This window comes from Agelaius tricolor, unplaced genomic scaffold (genome assembly GCF_023055355.1).
Source record: "Agelaius tricolor isolate 1412-34295 unplaced genomic scaffold, bAgeTri1.0.p SCAF_3, whole genome shotgun sequence".
NCBI lineage: Eukaryota > Metazoa > Chordata > Aves > Passeriformes > Icteridae > Agelaius > Agelaius tricolor.
In genome coordinates, this window is record NW_027269263.1 from 63,561,688 (window position 1) to 63,582,731 (window position 21,044).

Sequence of the window (21,044 nt, forward strand, 5' to 3'; positions counted from 1 at the left end):
TTTCTGGGAGGCAGCAAAGCCTGAACTCTGGAATGCCACAGCTTTCCTGGAGCTCACAAACATCATTCACCTTTCTGTGTTTGTCTGTAAAAAGACCCAAACCAATAGGACCCTGATTTCATTCTGAATTGGTGCTACTGCTTCCATCAAAAAGCACAAAGGAGAAAAGTTCCTTAAAAACAAAACAGCAACTTCTGAGGGTTTGTAGACAGGGGAGCAAATTCTGAGGGTTTGTACTGAGTTTGTTTTATACATTTGGCAGTGATATTGAGTGATTCATTCATCCTTCAGTGTTTAGTTCATGTTTCTCTTCCTTAGCCACTTTTCCTCCTTATTTCTAGTACTTTCATCCTTTGTATTTCTCCCTGATCCCCACAGGAGGAGCCTCAGTACCACGTTAGCAGGCAGAATTTGAGACTGCCAAAGAGCTCCTGCAGTTTCACCCCATACACAGGGCTGTCCTTCCACTTATTAGCCAGGAAAGATTTATTTTAAATGACTGTGAAAGAGCACACTGATCAGTCTGGAAAGATTTTCTAGGGATATTTTCCATGGACTGAGATCCCTTTAGTCAGAGGCACTTGGCACATCAGGAGCTATAATATGAGAATGTGATTCTCAATTCCATGTGTAAGGGGTTATTTATGGGGACAAAGTTACATCAGAAAGCATTTGCAGGATCACAAGATGAAATGTACCTTTAACACCTTCTCTTCCAGCAAATCACAGGAGATTTCTGACATATTGGAGAGTAGCTGGTTATACAGCTTCAGCCTGCAAATGGGCAAAGCCAGGTTTTGAAAATTGTGTCTTTCTGTTTTGACACCACCACAGGCTCCTTCTGTGCCCTACAGCACATTTTTCCCTTCCAAATGTTTCACATCACCTTCTGCTGTTTTTCTGATCTGTGAGCTCCAGGGCTTGTGAGATCTCCAGGGTTAGAGCAATGGGTTAGAGCCTTACCAACCTCTCAGCATCACAGCATCCCCACAGTCAGCTGGGAGCATGGATGGATCATCCCTGTCCATCCTCTCAGGTTTTACAACCAAAAGAGAATGGGATACATCACCCCACAAACCAGGATCCACCTACAGCACATCCATGGGCCCAGGATTCTGGAGATGCTCCCAGGGTGCCACCTTAGATTTGGCCCTTGTGGTAAAAAAAAATCTCAGCTGGCCTCTGGTTTCAGTTCTGGAACAGAAAAACAATTAAACCCTATTTCTCCAACTAAAATTTGCTGGTAGTAGAAACAGTTGCTGGAGCAACTGCTTCTCAGTGCTCTAAGGCTGGTTAATTAGAAATCTATTGATTGATGTTATATGAGAAATAACAGATCTTTTATTTTTCAGATGTTTAATTATTAATAAATTAATGAGATGGAAACTGAAGTGCAAGGAAAAAATGGTTCTTAGTCTGAAGGAAGTTAATATAAAATCTAAAATGCATTCTCTTCCACCTTATTAACTTTGAGATTGATGTAATATCCTCAAGAGGTTTAGTTGGTCTCTTCTCTTAAGTTTATATTCATACTTGCACAAAAGTAGTTTCTATATTCAGACTAGATCTTGAAATGATTTTCTTTTACAGAGTGAATTTTCGTATTTGGTAAAAGGAAAACAGAACAAAGCCATTTATAAAATGGTAAAATCTGAAGAAAAATGTTACTCAGAAAATTTTTACTCCAGAGGAGAATCAGCCTGAAACAAGTTTTCCATCACTAAAACACAAAATGTACCATGCAAAACTTTAGGAAATTCATTATAGGGCCCATTACAGACCCCAGGGAACAAGACCCAGTGCATTGGCAGTATCAGCCAGTTTCTGCTCTCATTTTCTTGGCATTAGAGGCAATTTCAAACCACACTAGACAGAAGCAGGGAGAAAAACTCCTGCATCATTCTGTCCATCAAATTTTTAATTGTTGTCTCTGAGTTGCAGAATTGCTCTCCACTTCTCTGTACTGCTCAGCTTTGAGTGACAGATCTGCTCTCATTTCATTCAGAGAACCTCAACCACTGGGAAAGTGTGTCCTCATACTCATAATAAAAATTTCCTTTCTTTCATGCCCTTCTCCCTTTCACACCATTCCCACCCTCTCTGAGGTGGATATCTCAAACCCAGTACTATGGAAACCTCAACTTTGATGTCCTTTCAGAGTGTGGCTGTTCCCAAAAGTCTTGCATCCAATGAGATGCTTCCCAAATTCTCCTGCTCATCCTCTGTGAGCTACCTTTGGAATCACCACTGCTTCTACATCACAAACCCTGTCAGGATCTCCTCCTCCTTCTGAGGGCATGTGGAAACCCCATCACCAACACCCAAACCACAAACACGTCTTCCCTGCCACTGGGAAACTCTGGTCTGTTTATGGAGCACATGTAACTGTCTTCTAAAATTCAAAAGAATATGTTAAAATTACCATAACTTAATGTCACAGGAGAGATGAGCTCCAAAGTTCTCTTTGGAATTTCTTGCTGAGCAGAATTTTCTGCAGCCGGCATTTACTTTTCCCTGAAAAAAAATGGATACTTCCTTCTCACCTCAGTCAGAGCCTGAATCACAGCTCACTGAGCATATGGAAAAGCTCACTGTGACTTCAGTGGTTTTGAGCAACGTCCCACATGCACATGTAAGCTTTTAACCAAGTGCCCTCCCAGAGCATGGGGTCACAGAATCACAGAATCATTGATCCTCAAGATCCTTGAGTCCAACCGTGCCCCAACACCTCAACTAAACCATGGCACTGAGTGCCACATCCAGGCTTTTTTTAAACACATCCAGGGATGGTGACTCCACCACCTCCTCAGGCAGGCAATTCTGGTACTTTATCACTCTTTCCATAAAAACCTTTTCCTAATATCCAACCTTTATTTCCCTTGGCACAGCTTAAGACTGTGTCCTAGACTGGGGTTTTGCTGATGTTTCTTCTTGAGAAACAGAGAGATCTGCAGAGCCATACTTGATGCTGCAGGTTAACAGCACCACAGGAATTGTCTCCTGGCTTTTTTTAACACCTGCAGTCAGAGTTTGGAATCAGAAAAGTCTGTCACTGCCTTCCAACAGCAGCTAGTTTCTCTCCCCTAGCAGCCTGCATCCACCACATACTGTGCATAACATACCCTGTATTCACCATTGCTTGGTCAAAATAACCTTTTGAGCTCTTTTAAACTCTTCTCTGGCATTTCTGCCAGCCTCTTAAAACATTTCTGTACTTCTTGTCTCAGTCAGTCTCAATATCCTAATGCTTTTTCAAACATCGTGGGTGATGCATGAAACTCTACATTCCCCTGTCAAGCCCTCAAAATAACCACTCTATACTTGGAAAAGGAAACACCCCTCTGTTTCAGTCACCAGGAAACACTGAGCTGTTTATGGGGCACATGCTACCACTTTGAAATCTTACAAGAATACCTATTTCCTTCTGTTGAGGGAACTGTTGTGGGATCTCTCTTTAGCAGGGAGATTCCAACACAAAACGCACAGGGATCCACTTATACCCAAGATATAACTCTACTCCTCCATCAGATGCATCTCTGATTAGCCAATGGTCCAAAAATTGTTAGGAGATATGGGAGGAAGGAACAGAAAGGCCCATGTTTCTCTCTGGGAAATCAGCTTGAAAGGGATGCTGTAAGTAACACATGCAAATATCCTTTTGTGTGTTTGACAATTTAGTTTAGACCTTAATTGCTGAACTGAATCACTTTAAAACTGCATAGTAAAATGAATGACTGCAAAAGCATAAATGTATGAGTATAAATACCTTTTCAATATCTTGAAATTTCAGACAGTGAATCAAAGAGAAACAGGGATGCAGTCTTATTTTTAATCACTTTCCTACGACTCAAATTATAAGAAACAATGAAATACATCATAAGAGGCATCTTGGAATATTTTGGCATGCTGCTGAACTGAAATTCAATGCCTTGACATGCTATCTTGGATAATTTAACTTTGAAGCCTTTGTTAATTCTTCTCTGGATTACTGCTGACAAACTTGCTTTCAAAGCTCACCCTGTTTGGCTTTGCACATCTGAACTGAGAATGACATAAAACACATTAAGTAGCTCCTGGAGAACTCTTTAAAGTGTTATTGATCAGAACAGTGTCTGAGTGCTGGGTTGGCTGTGTGAGTGCCAGAGAACCCACGACATGAGAGCTGAAGGGCAGCAAGAAAAGGAAACTCACTGGATGCTGTGCTGGACATTGCACATCTTGCTGGGCTGCTCTCAGCAGCTCAAATGTGGTGGTTTGGTCCATGCTGAAGGCTGAGTCTTGGGGTGCTGTTGACATTTGCTGCCCCGAGATACGTAGGATGTCTCTGCTTCGGCCCACGCAACTGAAGAACGAGTCTGGACTCTTCACTTTTCAGTCTTGAGGTTGTTTATTAATTCTTATCCATAAAATTTTCTTTCTGCCCTGCCGAGGTCTGCTCTGCAGGGCAGCCACGAGCACTCTGACCGCCCCCGAGGCGGTGTTGTCTTTGTAGTAGTTTATACTACAAACTACGTTTAACATATTTACACTTAATTTCCAAAACCTATCACTTATGTTAGACAATGCACTTCTACTCTAGACTAATCTCAAAGTGCTAACATCACTGCAGAAAATGGAGAACAAGAAGAAGGAGAAAGGCTAGACACGCCTAGATTCCTCCATCTTGTCCCCATAATCCTCATACCAAAAATCTTAAAATCTACATTTTCACCCTGTGATCATTTTGTTATTACAGTATTCAAACCTGTGTGACTTTCAGGTCCTCATACAAATTGGCAACTTGCTCTAAGGGTCAAAATCAAATCCCCAGGTGCTCTGGGCAGCATGCTAAGGTCTCCGAGCCCCGCGGCGGGGTCCTCGGCAACTTTGGACACCTGGAGGGATGTACTGAGTTCCGACAGCTGAGCCTCCTAACAGCCAACTATGATGTCAAATCATGATTTTCAGGGGTGTGAGACAGCACAAAACTCCTGCACACCACAGCCTTCCAGCACAGTCTTCCTCATCTTCATCCACTCTGCAACACCAGGCCTGAGGCATCTGGCTGGGTCCTGTTGGTTCTCTCTTCCTCACTGTCTTTGAGTGTGGATTTTCCCAGAGACCACCCGAGTGTCTCGCCTTTCCCGCCAGCTCTGACTCAGCCAGCGTAGGACTGCCAGCAGCAGTGAGAGGCAGATCCGTGACAGCTTCCTCCCAACTCACTCCCTCCTCCCCTCCCTCACGGCCCAGCAGCTCTTCACACCACCAGGCAAGCAGAGGATGCTGCCTCAGCACTGACTCCTACCCACCAGCTGCTGTGCTCAGCGTGGCATCGGCAGTGTCCCCTCTGCCCTGGAACAGGAGCCACCAGCCCGGCCTTCAGCACCAGACACACCAAGCCCAGCCCTAATCCCCCTCCTCCTCAGTCCTCAGATTGACTGGGATGGAAGACATGAAGGTCCTCTCGAGAAGGTTGTGGATTTGCTTGAGGATCTGACCATGCCAATCCACTGTCAGGACTTTGGGGTCTCCCTCTGCTTGGAGGGAGATGTAGGACACACCAACAAATGCCAACCAAGGAATGGCCAGGAAATGAGCCTAAGCACTCACTTTGGCACAGAATGCATGAGGTTCAAGGATTCCCTCCCAGGTCACACCCTGGCTCTGGCTTGGATCAGTACAATGAGATCTCTCTCCAACACATTCCAGCTTCCCACACTGGTCCCACACTCTGTGCCATGCTGTGAAAGTGGAATGCAACATTGTCCTTCTCATGCTGTGAAAGTGGAATGCAACATTGTCCTTCTCATGCTGTGACAGCCTCTGACCTGGAAAATGCCCAGCAGCATATTGATCATGTTTGAGGGACATCGTGGCACCATCTGAGGCCTCAAGGAGACAAGGGCCACTGCTCTGTGCTGTGGATGTGCAGGAGGTGCAGAGCAGCCTGGCCACCAGCAGGGTAGTGAAGTTTGCCCTAGGCTTGCCCAGGAGTCATGAATGAGCCCTTTGCCCTCTTTCTTTAGTAAGCCTGAAACAGACAGGCCTGGGAAGAATTCCTCATTGTAAGCTGCAGGTTTGGTCCACTCCTACCCTTTTATCTCCAAATTTTATCTACCAAAGTATTTACTTCCCTTGCTTATCACAACCACTCTACCATCCCATGCAGGGCTGGTTTGTTTGTTTGCTTTTTTTTTTTCAATTACTACAGCTATTTTCAGAAGCAAAACCTAATCTTTCACCTACAGGACTGATTCCATCAAAGTTAGCAGAAAATTCCTTGGTGAACTCAGCCACAGCAGGTTGTACCCCTAGATGTGAGCATGGACACAGAGTCTCTGCATTCTGCAGGGCTGAGAAAGCCCCAGGCAGTGTCAGAGCCCATCCCAACTCCTTGGCTGGGTACCTAAAGCAGATCAGTGCTGCTCACCACCATCCTCATCCCACTAGCCCTGTTTATTCTCTGTCTTGCTTCCAATCTGTCCATAGAGTCCTCAAAGGTCTCTTTGAGGTGTTTGGTTTGTACCAAGTAAAGGTAAAAGGAAGAGAGTATTCCTAGCTGAACATGGAATGAGATTACCAATGGTCCCAGAGGGTTTGATGGTTGTGAATTTTCATCAGCCTGTTGCTTAATGCAGTTTTGACAGGAGAGGGAGAGGGACAGACAGGAGAGGGAAGTCTTTGCTCAACACAGTTGGGCCTAGGGATCAGATCATGGCAGAAATCACAAGTCAGTGTTGATTCAAGACACAACTGTAACTCCTCCACGAAACTGGTAGTGAGCACCACGTCACTGTAGCCAAAGAAGAGCCATTCCTTTGTTTTTGAAGACAAAATTTACCCTAATGCAGACATTTGGTGCTTCCTCTGCATCACACAACATCTGTGGTCATTTGTCCTGGGCATTTGAGAGCTGATCTTCCCAAGTGTACTACAACCCTTATCACTTGCACCTTTAAGCACAGGAGACTGAAGTTACCAACCCAGGGCTTTCAACAATTTCTCTGACCACACATAAGTCATCCACCAAATTACTTGTAAATCAACAGAGGAGTGTATTTCAGAGGAAATAAAGAAAGTGCAGCTCAGGACAGTACTTGGAATAGGCAAAGATGAAATTCAGTCATCCAGATCAATTTGGTGCAGAATTGTTATATCTGGTGTGTCTGTGGTCTCTGTCCTGCATGTACCCTACAACTCCACCAATGTGCAGTACCACTTCTCAACCTCACCCTTGGGTTTTTTTTGTTCTCTAACATGACTGTTAACAACTCCCCTGCAAAAATCATACCCAGGGGATTACTAATCTTGGCAATCTATGATTTATGAGATGGTGGGAGTGGGTCTTTGTTTCCTGGACAGTTATATTTTAACATATTGTTTGGACTTATTAATGCACATGATAGAAATAAATCTATTCACTATGCCTCATAATTTGTGAAGGGCTCATTGAAATGATAAGGCAAATGTTTAGAAAACTGCTGGAAAAATACAAAACCATCAGTTAATTAACATTAGCTAAGGAACTGCAGGAATAACTGAATTAGCCTATTTCCTTGCTGTAGGTAAAGATTAAAATGTATTCAATTCATGGCAGTTTTCAAGTTGCTAAGGATTATGAGAACAATGCACACTATTTTCAGCTTGCCAAGGAGAGTGAATCAAATGCAATAGCCCAATCCTTCAAAAACCACCCTTCAGATGATTCATCTGCAGAAGCCTGGCTGGAACACCCTGCATGGCCTGACACCATCACATTATCTGTGGGAGCCAAGGCAAAGCCCTCACCACACATTCAGACATGTAATTAAGAGACTGAAAATGTTCAAGGTCAGGCTGGATGGAGGTTTGAGCAATTTCATCTAATGAAACATGTCCCTGCTCAATGGCAGAGGTGGTTGAACTAGGTAATTCTAAAGAAGTCCCTTCTGATTCAAACCCTTCAGTGACTCTACAACTTACCAGAAAAATAAAATTTTAGAATCTCCAAAAGAAATTCTGAACATATTGCCAGAAGTAAAACCTTACAAGAAACCGTATTTGCTTTTCACCTCTCTGTACCAATGAGCTCTACAGGGAAAAGGCTTCACAGCTTAATTGTGCAAGGCTAAGCTACCCTGGAATATGATGCTGAGTAAGAATTCAAGATGAAGGGAAGTAGGATACCTTTTGGTTTAGGAATTTCTCTGAAAACCATAAAGAATGCTCAATTCTTTAAAATGAGTCAGTACATGAGAAGTAAGATTTTGAAAAAAATATTTTTTTTTCTGAACACAATGCTAATACTAACATTCTAAAGGGCACTTGTGTCTTCAGACTAAAGAAAATTGACTATTTTATGCATTCAAAGTCCAAACAGAATAAAACCAGTACGCATTTCCTTTGCCTTGCAAATAACTATTCCACAGGAACAGGAACTGGAGGCAATGAATATAATTTACTACCAAGAGCTGTAGATTAAGTAAACAGCAAGGAAGTAAATTTTGCATTCACAGCCACATGGCGTGGTGTATTCATGACTGAGGGTACACCAGACAGTGTCTCACACCTAGAGGCAATTCTGCTGCCACAGAGCCAATTCTCTGGCTGCTAGCCGGGGTTCCCTCTCTCATTTCTTCTCCTCCTTGTCCTGCCCTTGGGAAAGATTGAATCACCAAGCAGAGTTACCTGTGGCTAAATAAATTTTGACATCCACAGGTGGGAATTAGGTGGCAGAATGTGACTCTGCAAACCACTTCTGTAGCCCTTGTCCTTGCCAGTGGTGAGACTGTGGACAGGCTGAAGTTTGAGTTGTGTCAAAGCTCTGAAAAGAGCCAGAAGGAGCTCCTGGTGCAGTGATTTGTGCCACAGGGTGATGGAGAGTGGTGCCAGACCAACACTTAATGGATAAATGGAGTTGTTCCCACTCTGAAATCTAAAAAATTTAAACCAGGAGAAAGATTTTAGATGCTTTGCTTTTCTCTTCTAATGGCTTTTTGGTGACAGTGTCCATATTTTTTGCAGAGAGGGAGCAGGATTCAGACTATTTATTTTGAGAAATCCTTTGAAATGGAACTAAAGCAGCCTTTAAGCAATATCACTGTGCAGAAGTTGTACTTTAATCCACTTGGTGTTTGCACAATATATTCGTCCGAGGCATTTACATGCCTAAACTGATATTATTATCTCAAAACTTCATAGAGTTTAACATGTTTATACTCACAGCATCCACACATGGCAGAAAAGGCAACGATTTTCACTTCCCAAAGGAGGAGCAGGGCCTGGAGGCTGTGCCTGCCCTGTCCCTGAACAGAAACAGCACATTGTCCCACCACTGCCCACACTGACAGGGCTGATGGCACAGTCCCCTGAGCTGGGTCACCCTGAGCCAGCCATCTCCTGGCCAGTGCCTGCACACAGCTCAGTGGACAGCACCAATACACACCTTTTGTATTTACTGGTAGACATAGGAGTCAAAATGATCATTCATATCCACCCCCAGAGTGGGAATATGATGCCCAAGCACACCCAGACAATTTTCACAGTAGGGTTGGTGGGTCTGATTACACTTATATAATACATATATGTTATTATATATATTATATACAAACATATATATATTCTCCAAAGGCCCTTTCTGGTGTTTATTATTATTATTTAGGGCAGTAAGTGTTTCAAACATCGAGCTGCCAACTAGTTATCTTACTTGTTATTGTAATGCATCTTGAGGCATCCATCACTCTGAGCTTACTCCTTTGCATGTACAAAGACAGAGATGGGGACACAGAATGACTTTCCTTCGGAGCTGGAGGGCACCCAGGCACACTGGGAATTCCCAAATCCCCCATCCCACCTTTCCTCCACGCAGATCCACTCACACTGCATGGGGGAAGCATGAGCAGAGGTGCTGGAGCCCCCCATACCCTGTGTTTTGGCACATTGCTCCCACATCCCCATATCTGCAATAACCACTTCCACCTCCCTGCAGCACAAAGAAATGAACATTAAAATGCAGGATACTCCTGTTCGGCTTCTACCCAGCCTGGGTTTAAGCTGCTGCTTTATAGCTCTTCCTTACCAAGTTTTAACTGATGACTCTTTTTGTTTCCCTCCATTGATGGCATGATGCATTTGGCTGCCCCCACATCTCTGCACAGTAGGTGAAATCCTGGCTTTATGTAAGTGGATTTTTAACTCTGGCTGTCATACATCTGCTGCTTGAGATTTCCACATACCTACATCACAAGGATAAATAAATCTGTGCAATGATGATGGCCATCACCAGTCATGCTGTTACACTGAGTCACCAGACAGCCTGGGCTCTGTTTGCTGGAGGTTTCTGCCCAGACATAGATGGGATGGAGGGATAAAGGCACTGCACAGCTACTGCAGAGTGTGGGATTAAGGCATGCCTGAATATGATTTTCAAAGCAGTCAACAGGTCCTGGCAAACAAGTTCATTCACTTTTGCACAGATGGACCACAGTGCTCCTCAGTGAACAACACCAGAGGCCAGACTTCAGTACTCTTATTTCTTTTAACAACTTACTCCACAAAGAGCAGCACTGACTCGAGAGAAAAAACCCCAACAAACAAAAACCCAATTAATCTTACCCAGAATTAATTAGGAAGGTATTCTCTTTCTGCGAGCAGGGAAATTAAAACAAAAAGTGATCTGAGACCACAATGTAAATCAATGACAGAGTAAGACAAGAACTCCAGATTTTCAGATCTGTGTGCTCTAACCACAAAAATATCCTCACAAGACTTCAAGAGCAGCAGCTGCTGGTTCCTGTTACACATTGTTGGTAAACAGGCTAGAATATTTTTCCATAGATAAAAAGACCTGTACTTTACCCACCCTGATACATCTTTCAGCTTAGAGAAGAATATTAGAATTCCTTTAGCAGGATAAACTCAGTCTTCCCAGCACATCAGAGACAGCCTAATGAGCACCTACCACTGAGCTGCTGTGTCTGCTTCTCCTTTCTCTTCCATATGGCTCAGCTTCTGCTTTTCCCTCCTCCTCTTTGGAGCCATGAGCTGCCTCCTCTGCCCTGGGATTGCATTGGGAGCCCCTGTTCCAGGGCTGTGCCAGGAGCCACACACCAGAATTTAGAGCCAAACAACCCTTCCTAATTCATAAAGGGCCCACTGGGGTTTGCAGTGGTCCTTCATGATGGCAGAGGCACATCTTTATGGCATTTGCCTTGCCAGAGGCTGTCACACACCAGGCAAAGGGACCAAGCAATAAAATATTATAATAAATACTATATTCAAGAAAGAGAAGGATACAGACAGAAGGCTTAACAAGAATCATAATGAATCTTGTGACTGTCTGACACAGCCTGACCCTGATTGCTCATTAAGTTAAAACAATTCACATGAAACCAAACAACCACCTGTTGGATAAACAATCTCCAAACCACATTCCAAGGCAGCACAACACAGGAGAAGCAAATGAGATAATCTTGTTTTCCTTTTTCTCTGATGCCTCTCAGCTTCTAAGGAGAAGAATCCTGGGCAAAGAGGATTTTTCAGAAAATATGATGGTGACAAAGGGTCTATTTTTAAAGCCAGGTTGATTCATATAGATTTCTGTGCCTGGGCTGGGTGTCAAGGCCTTAAACAGGAGAATGTAAGACATAGATTAATTAAATATGCCTGCCACCAGCACCAAGGGCTTGTGCAAACACACTGGCTTTAGGTGCCCTAGAGCAGAACATGAGACAAGTAACAAGGAAAGCTTCCAATGTCTCTGGCACACCGTGCTGCTGCAGCTTTGGGGAGCAGTATATGTCCACCAGTGTGACCAGGAAAACTGCAGAGAAAGCCCTTGTGCAGGAAGAACCCCTTGGATGAAGACACATGCCAAGTGGGGCAGGCTGAGAACAGGCTTGTGCTCAGGAAAGCTCAGCCACAGGGGGAAATCTGTGGTATGACTATCACCTGGCCACATTTCACAGCATGTTCAAGGAAACTCAGGCCAGGGAGAAGCTCTAGACCTTCAGCCAAGAACAGGCAGCAGCTCACCAGCTGTTTTGTTATTTTTCCTTCCCTTCCCACTTTTTTTTTACCTGTGGTGTTGTGAAAACTGTTGCCTTTTTGCTCTGAACTTTCAACCACACACAGCCATGGATGTAGCAGCACATTTCTTCAGTTAATTTAGCTCAGGTGGGACCAGGGTTAAAGCAGAGACTGTTCAAAGGCACCTCTCTCCATCTTGGTGTGAATCACTTCCAGCAGCAACCCTGCCTGCAGGCATGAGCACTCCTGCACATGTCACAAGCACTCCTCACTCCCATTCCATTACAAAATAAATGCCCACACACATCAGAGGAATGCTCTTTCCCCAAAATGCTCCCACTTGCTGTTTCTAGGAGCTGCCATGGCTCTCCTGGCAGTGGTCACACATCAGCAGCAAGGAGAGGGATTCCAGCTGCAAGCACATTAGGCTGCAGAGGAAGAGAGTGCAAAATAAAATGCCTTTCTCTAGGAAATTTTCCTTCTAAAATACATTTTGTCTGGTGACACAATCATCAGTGACAGAGAGCTAACCTACATTTCCCTCACCACCCTTCAGACATGGCAGGACAGCACCAATGGGAAGCAGAAGCTCTATACAGCAAATCCATCTTCAAAAGCATCTGAAAAGAGCAGATTTAAAAGCCTCTGGCAGGGAGTTTTCAGCCCCAAGAAGCAAAATGTCAGAAGCACTTTCTGCAAGTGGTCCTGCTCCATGCTCACAGGAAAACAAGCCTTAATCAACAGGAAAGACCCTGGGCTGCAGTCAGATAAATATTGTTGCAGATAAGCCTAGTGAGCAATCAGAGCAAGGTGATTTCTCTCCTCTCTGCTCAGCATTGCTTAATTATGGTTGCAACTTTCCTGTCCCATGGCACTGGGCGATGTTTTGCACCAGGATGACCATGCAGTTCAGAACTGAGTATTTCTGACATCACCATCAAAACAAGGAGCATCACAGCCATGGCAGCTCTGTGTTCTCCTGTAGGAATATCCCCTTTTCTGTAGCTGCAAGAGACTCACAGCAGATTTTTTATGGCAAAAACTCTACAACAGAGAGAAAAATAATTGCATGAATTTTAATTTTCTACCTGATTTTTCATACTACAGATGCCAAGGCCAGTTTTAGTAATGCTGTCTCTGTTTATGCTAATGCAGGTCTTAAAATCTCAGCTCCCTTTCAGTGGATTTCAACCTGTGCTTCTGACTCTTTCTTTACAATGCATTTTGGAGAATTGTATCTTCTTTCCTCAGGGACATCTGGACATTTAAAGGCTCCACTAGGTCTCACTCATGGATAGCAGTGCTCCTTAGAGTATCATCAGTGAGGGATGAAGAAAATACAATTACAGAGTGGTTAAATGCTCCTTGCCAACAGAATAATTAGATAGAATAAACTCCAAACTCCTCCAAACCATCTTCAGAACTAGTAGAGAAAGCCCTTTTCAGCTAAGCCAGGATCACACAGCCCCAAATGGGAATTTTGTCTTGGAGAAGGGAAAAGATGACATAAATATTTGGGTCTCTGAACACGATTTTCCTCCAATTTAAGAGAAAAAAAATGGCCTTGACAGGCTAAGATATAACCATGTGGCATGAATCAGAATGAAATGAGCACATGTTCTATAAATGCATCAAAGAAAGGCTTCACCAGCAACACTATTTTCTTTTTCTATAAAATGCTTCAAAAATAAAAGTTTGGCTACAGCAGACCTAACCAGTGTTTCAGGAAAATAAAAAAAAAAGAAAGAAAAAGAAAACCACAAAATTCTCCACATTCATTTTCCACTAAATAATTTTCCAGGGAGAATGTTTAAAGCAGAAACCTATGGCAAGTATTTCTGCAGACTTATGAAAATAGTTTCTGTAAGAGGAGGTAATCACAGTACTGCAAAAAGTCAAAACAGGGTTTCAAACAGCAACCTGTATTTCCACAAAAAATTCTAGATTTTACATTCTCCTGTTCAAGGCCTTGACACCCAGCCCAGCCATAGAAATCTATATGAATCAACCTGGCTTTAAAAATAGACCCTTTGTCACCATCATATTTTCTGAAAAATCCTCTTTGCCCAGGATTCTTCTCCTGGGAAGCTGAGAGGCATCAGAGAAAAGGGAAAACAAGATTATCTCATTTGCTTCTCCTGTGTTGTGCTGCCTTGGAATGTGGTTTGGAGATTGTTTATCCAACAGGTGGTTGTTTGGTTTCATGTGAATTGTTTTAACTTAATGAGCAATCAGGGTCAGGCTGTGTCAGACCCTGGAGAGAGCCACAAGATTCATCATCATTCTTGTTAAGCCTTCTGTCTGTATCCTTCTCTTTCTTGAATATGGTTTTAGTATAGTACTCCTTATTATAATATAATATCATAAAATAATTAATCAGCCTTCTGAGAACTTGGAGTCAGATTCTCATCTCTCACCTCGTCCTGGGGACCTCACAAACAACACACACACCCTTATGCAGAGATTTTGGGGCAATGCAGACAAAATGTGTAGTGAGAGATCTTTTCTTTCAGTGTGACTATGAATGGGATGATGATGCTCCTCATCACCTGCTGTAGTACAATGCAAGTGTAGGTGCAAGTTAGGCCAGCACTGACTCTGGAGTCACCTGCAGACTCCTGAGCAGAGTCACCTGCCTGACTGCACAGCCTGGAACAGAGGCTGGAGCTGGGACATGAGCATGCCTGGGAAATTGAGCCTGTTTTTCTGCCATGGAATGTCTTCTGGAACATGCTGTCACGTAGCACTCACCAGCCTCCTCACCATAGCCTGTAGAACCTTCCTCCAGAAGAAAACTTTTAATAATGTTTTCCATGTAAAAGAATGGACTTGGGAACGCCCACGTTCATTTTGCATCTTGATTCAACACCGTGTTATTTCACTTCAAAGCTTTGCAGGTTGTTATGAAAAGCCTTTTCTGTTTAAATAAGTGTAACCATTTAATCAGAATGACTCCACTTCATGCCTGAGAGAGATCCCACTGTATCATAATGAATTCTCACACTGTGGCATATATGGATTTAAAATTTATTATATGCCTTGCTGCAAAGCCCCTTCCACCTGAATTAAACACCAGCTATTCAATTGACTTTGGTGCACCACAGTGTAAATCACCAAGAGCTGAGAGAAGCAGAACTAAATCTAAAAGACTCACTCAGTGACTACGTGAACACCAAGTAACCAGCAGTGAAACTTCTGGGCAAAGCATGAAAGGAAGGAGATCCTTATCCAAAGCCAACAAAATGGAAAGAAAATTGCTGGGGCTCTAAATAGCCACCTTCCTGCTGCTTGGAGAGAAAAGCCTCACTCCTGCTCTCAGGGAAGCAGTGATATTATACAGGATTACTGGCAGATCTGTATTCTGCCCCTTCAATCGCCTGTTCCAGACCAAGCCATACAACACAGGCAGATACGCCCCCATACCCAGCTGCAAGAAATTCCTAAATTGGGACTTAGTGAGGCAGCTGCTGCAGGGCTGAAGGAAGGAACTCAAGCTGATGCTGCCAAAACCTATTGCTATTAAAAAAAACAATCAAGGCACATATTGTCACCCTAAGGATTTGGTACCAGCCCTTGCTGAGGAGTGGGCATTACAGCAAATAACTCTCTGTTTGTTGTAATCACCAACACAGGGAAACAAACAAATTCATGGGACCTTCAAATCTTTTTGTAACTTTAAAGATTAATGCATTAGAACAAGTTTTATTTTGAATTTTGGCCTTACCCTTTGTTTTCTCTATTGACAACAGCAGCTTTGCAACAATAGATATCTTAAAAAAATCCACTTTCATCTGAATTCACATTTCTCTGAAAGCAAACAATGTTATAATGCTGTCTCTTCAATGAAAATGAGAAAATTTTTTCTCCATTACTTCTTTATTCTCAAGGCTACAGGAAAAAAAGATTACCACTCTCCATCAGGAGTAGCATGTCACTCCAATTGAAAAAAATAACCCCAAACCATAGTGCTGCCTTGCTAATGAGTCCTTACTGGGATGCTTTGACTAAGGTAACAATAACAAGTGTAAGCTTTGGAACAAGGATGTTGACAATTGTCTTCAACTCTTGAAGGTGACAGAATCTTCTAAGTAGTTTTGGAAGGCATAATGAGAAAGTTTTTTGTAGTCTCCAAGGTGAAGAAGACTCTCATCATTCCTCTGTCACTGTAGGAAGGCTGGGCTGCTGCCCAGAGACTCTAAAATGCCTGGTCCTAGGCACAGCTGAAGCACAAGGAAGCAACAGGACTGCTGCTGAGGAAAAGGTGCTGTGTTTGGAGAAGGCATGGGGACTAGGAGTTACCAAAAGTTCTGCCACAGCCAGAAAAAAAACCAAGAAAAATGAAAAGTGCTGGGGGCAGCTAGGACTGACCAATGAGCACACTCACACTTTCAGGATCACACAGAATCCACAGGATTACAGGTCTAAAAGCCATTCTGGTGGTCAATCTGGGGTCTATTAATCTATTACAAATAAATTTACCCATGCCCTGATCTCTACCCCAACATTAATCTTTTCTAGTCTGTTTATAATCTCTCTGCCACTGGAAAAGGGGAGAATCCTCCTCTGTATTTAGCACTGACCAGTGTAACCCAACAGATGGAATAATCATTTTTTCCACAAAGGAAAAGATGTCAAATTGATACTGGATTAATAACTGCTACCTTTCTGCTCCTGAAGAGCCCAGTATGCTTTTATTATCCATTGCTAAGGCCTGGAACAGGCTGAGCAGAGAAGTTGTGGATGTCTCATCCCTGGAAGTGTTTAAGGCCAGGCTGGATGGGGCTTTGAGCAACGTGGTCTAGTGTAAGGTGTCCCTGCCCAGGGCACAGGGTTGGAACTGGATGATCTTAGATCTTAGTCCCTTCCAACTCAAATCATTCTTTGGTTCTATGGTATAAATTCCATTGTGAATGCAGAGAGATTTCCTTCTGTTCCTTCTTTTGCATAAAGCTTACACAAAACCCCCCAAGCAGGGGAATAAGCCTCACCTAAGGAATGTGGCATGGCAGATCTGTGTTTTGCTTTAATTAGCATCCTGATGTGATACTGGCTTGGCATGCAGATCTCTGTTTTGTAACACACCGAGCCCTCTCTAGGCTCCGTGAGGAACCTGGCAAACACAACACTTCCTTCCATTGTCTCTTGTTTTTCTTGGAGGCTGAATATTTTCATTGAAATGTCACTTACACGCACAGCTCATGCTCGGCTGCTCTCAGAGTGCACTCAGGCATTGGGCTTTCAAAACACAAAGTGAATTCAGCACTTAATCACAGAGCAGCACTCTGCTTACTTATTAGCAAAACAGTTGAAAGGCAAAAGTGGTTCCGGTAATAACAAAAACTTCTGCGGATTTTACCACTGGTGAGTTCCTGCCTGTTTGAGCTGCTTCCCAAGGCATTGCAGAGTTTTGAGGTGCTTGTGTCTGGCAGGGTAGAGCTGATAAACAGGGAGGAATGGGACACTGGGATTCTGAGCCTGCAAACTTGTGGGCAGAGCCTTCCTCAGTGCGTGACTTGCACCCGGCAGGAAGGAGCCTCCGTCATCTCAGCTTTTCTGTGACAGAAATCATCTGAATAATTCATCAGAGTTCAGAGACCAAGCTGGAAAAACTTCAGGGTTGGGGGTTTCAGCTCAGCCTGGGCTGGGTTTTTTTGCAAAGGTAAGGAGAAGTACTTCAGGGCTGGTTGAAAGGATGTTCACTCTAAAAACTTGCTCTCAACAGAGATGCCAAAGTCTCAAAAGACATCACACAGGAAAATACTCTGGTTTCTTTGGAGAACCAGAAACAGCAGCTGACAGGATCTAGGTAAAGCAGTCCTGCCAAGAGGATCAGATCACAGATGCTCCAAAGGGATGGAACATTACACCACACAGGCATTATGGTTTTCACATTCTTTAACTAGATCCTAGTATTGACAGGAATTCCTCTGGCTTTTTTAATATTCTTGACTCTGCAAAAAGGTGTAATGAAACTCAGAGGTGGGTCTTCAGCTTTGATCATTACTTATGTAGCTGCACACTACCCTGGGCTGCTCCATATGTTTTGGAGGTGCCTTTTAGACCCATTTTTAGCCTGTTTGCCAAAGGCAGTGAGGCAGTGACCCTCCATCCCAACTTACCAGCCCTTAGTAATTTTTGACCCATTGGATGAACTTCAACCAACTTTGAGAAAAGAGGTAGCAAAAATATTAAGTTCCTACCCTTTTTAAACAAAAAAAAGAGAAAAAGGAAATTACTGTCTTAATAGATTTTTAACACGGTCCCCTATTCTGCTGGAGAAGCAACAGCCTCAAATCCTGTTGCTTTGACTAGCACAGGTTACACAAGAACCTCAGGGAAACCAAACTCTGCTGCTTCACACCTCAATGCAGCTGAACAATAGAGATGAAATCAGTCAAGCCTTGGAAATCTGCTCTGATCTACGCAGGCAGCACAGTCAGAAACAGCATTTGCAAATGGACCCACAAAACTCCGCTGGAAAAGACATTTAGATTGGATTATCAGGAAAAAATTCTTCACTGACAGGATTGTCAAGCACAGGAACAGACTGCACAGGGAAGTGGTGGAGTCACCACCTCTGGAGGTACTTGGAAGATGTGTGGATGTGGCACCTGGGGACATGGTGGGATTGGCAGTGACAGGTTAATGGTTGGACTCAATGATCTTTGAGGACTTTTCCAACCTAAATGACTCTAAGATTCCATGTGTTTATGTAAATCCATTTTTATGCATGATTTTCCAGCATGCAGAAAATGAATCATCAATACCCAAAGAGGCTGATTATGCTAATGAAACATTAGTATCTGACATCACCAACCACAACAGATTATCAAGATCTTTCCCTATACTGACAAGTATAATAAGGCAGATCACTTGTAAGATACAGTAAGGTAATTCTTATCAAATGGCACCAACAGCAACCAAAAATCCTATAACTGCTTTTTACAGAGCTTACTATTACACCAAAATTGTTCAATAAAACTATTTCTGAAAGCAATTTATTTCCCCCTGTCTTCTACAATATCCTCTGGGGAAATCTCAAGCAGCATCCAGAAAGAATACTTTCAGAGTTTCATTTTAGTTTTTGTCTTTGTTGCCAGTGTAGGTCTTAAAAGTTACGATAGGAAATCCAAGTTTGGGATGGAGCAGATTTTTTCCTGGTTGGAAAGCACATCATCCTCATGGAAATACAACAAATGTTCTACAGTATTTTTCTATAGTGCCTGCAAAAGTTTGGCAGAGTCATCACAGGAGAGGCAGTGATTATCTACATTTGTATTTGGCTTTGCAGCTGCACCAGTGACCACCTCACACCAAAGCTGAGCTACACTGCTGGGAGTCAAAGACAGCAAGGAGTCATCCACAACCTTGCTAAACTTAGAAAACACTGTGTTGGAATATCTTGCATTTTGGGAAAATAAATAAAGAAAAAATAGCCCAGCCCTTTATAAGGAACAGTATATAACCCCTGGAGACAGCAGTTTAAATTCTGAGTTGTCAAATCCAGCAATCTCCAACCTCTAGTCTACCTTGCACTAAGAGGATTGTGTCAGTTTGAACAGTTCTGTGATGGCTTGTGTACAATATATATGTGAAAACAAGGTGGTGAAACCAAAGCCAGAGATCTTCTTTCCCCATGGACATACTGGGAAACACACAGGGCAGATTCACCACCAGCTACGTCACCCTGGGAAGTGCTCCCAGGGGGACTGGCAGGAACAAATTAAGTGTCAAGTAGACATGGACAGCTGCCTCTTAACTTCCCTCCTTTCCAACTCCAGCACAGACACTGAGACCTTTACTTGCCCATATCTTTGACAGAATAAATGAGGTGTGATATTTATCCTTCAAGCTGGCCTGCTAACAAGCATGGCTTTCATGTAAAAGGAGATGCACTCAAGGACAAATATAAACAGGGAGGCTTGGTCTGCCTTCAAAAACCTTCTCCCACAGAGGTGCTGCAAGATGCTCAGGGGCTGTAATGTGAATTTTCCACAACACAGCAAGGAGTGCTCTAAAGTTTGGTAATGAAAATGCTGTCCACACCACAAAATAATCCTTGGGAAGTATTAGCTGGAGTCCACTTTGCAGGCAATGACCCAGGGAAAAGGACAAATGGATTTGAGATTTGTTGTGCTCACGATACTGATCTTTGAGTGGCCCTGATTAGACCCTTCTTTTTTTTTGCAGTCTAAATGTGGCTTTCTCAAAGCTGCTTGATCAGAGTCCCTTCTGCTTCACAGAACCCAAGTTTTAAAGGAAGGCAAAATTAGGAGAAATTGTTTAGGAGAAATACACAAAAATGAGAAGCTGAAAAACCCACAGGGAATCTAATAATAATCAGGGCAGAAATATAAACAAAATGATAAGATACTTCATGCTGTGCAATGGTTCACAGCCATTGTATCAACAAGTTGGTGTTACCTTGGAAACAAGAGCTTATCCATAGATGCCTTCTCCCAAACAAGAATCCATGAAAGGAGGCAAGCAAAATGGATTTTGAGCCTCCTGGACTTTGCAGTGTTGCCACCCAACTTTGATACCAATTGATCCCAAGCCTAACTATTGATGAACACTCAGAAGCAGTGCAGAGGTTGCACCATCCCTCATGTGACATCCAAAGAGATGAGGGTGAGTACCTGGCTTGGAGTAACCTGAGTAACCTGGAGGGTTCTTGTCCTCTCCACCTTGAGATAACACAGCACTTTCCCAAAAAAGTGCAGGAAGATCATCCCCTACATTCAGTTTAGTGCTCTTGGTCTATCTTGTAACACAAGGCACAGCTCTTTGCTGGGGCTGGGGACTGCCTGGAGCTGCCACCCCAAATGCTGCTGATGGGCTCTGGCTGCTGCCTTCAGCTGGGCATCTCACCCCACTGGGTCTCTGTCCCCCTGGAACAGCCAAATGCTTGGCCTTGGGAAAATTGACTGGCTGGGTTCACAAGCACAGCTATAACAGAAAGGATAATACCCTAGGAAGTGTTGAATAGTGAACAAGTAAAAATTTATACCAAGATGTAATCAGTGTCACTTCTCATTACAGAACTACATTTCAGATAA

General features: G+C 43.3%; 1 protein-coding gene across 4 annotated transcripts in view; it reads right to left on the reverse strand.

Annotated features, from left to right (window-relative positions):
- The window catches only part of CAMK1D (calcium/calmodulin dependent protein kinase ID), a 220,500-nt gene that overhangs the window by 66,952 nt on the left and 132,504 nt on the right, over positions 1-21,044 (reverse strand). The gene's annotated exons all lie outside the window — the stretch shown is intronic.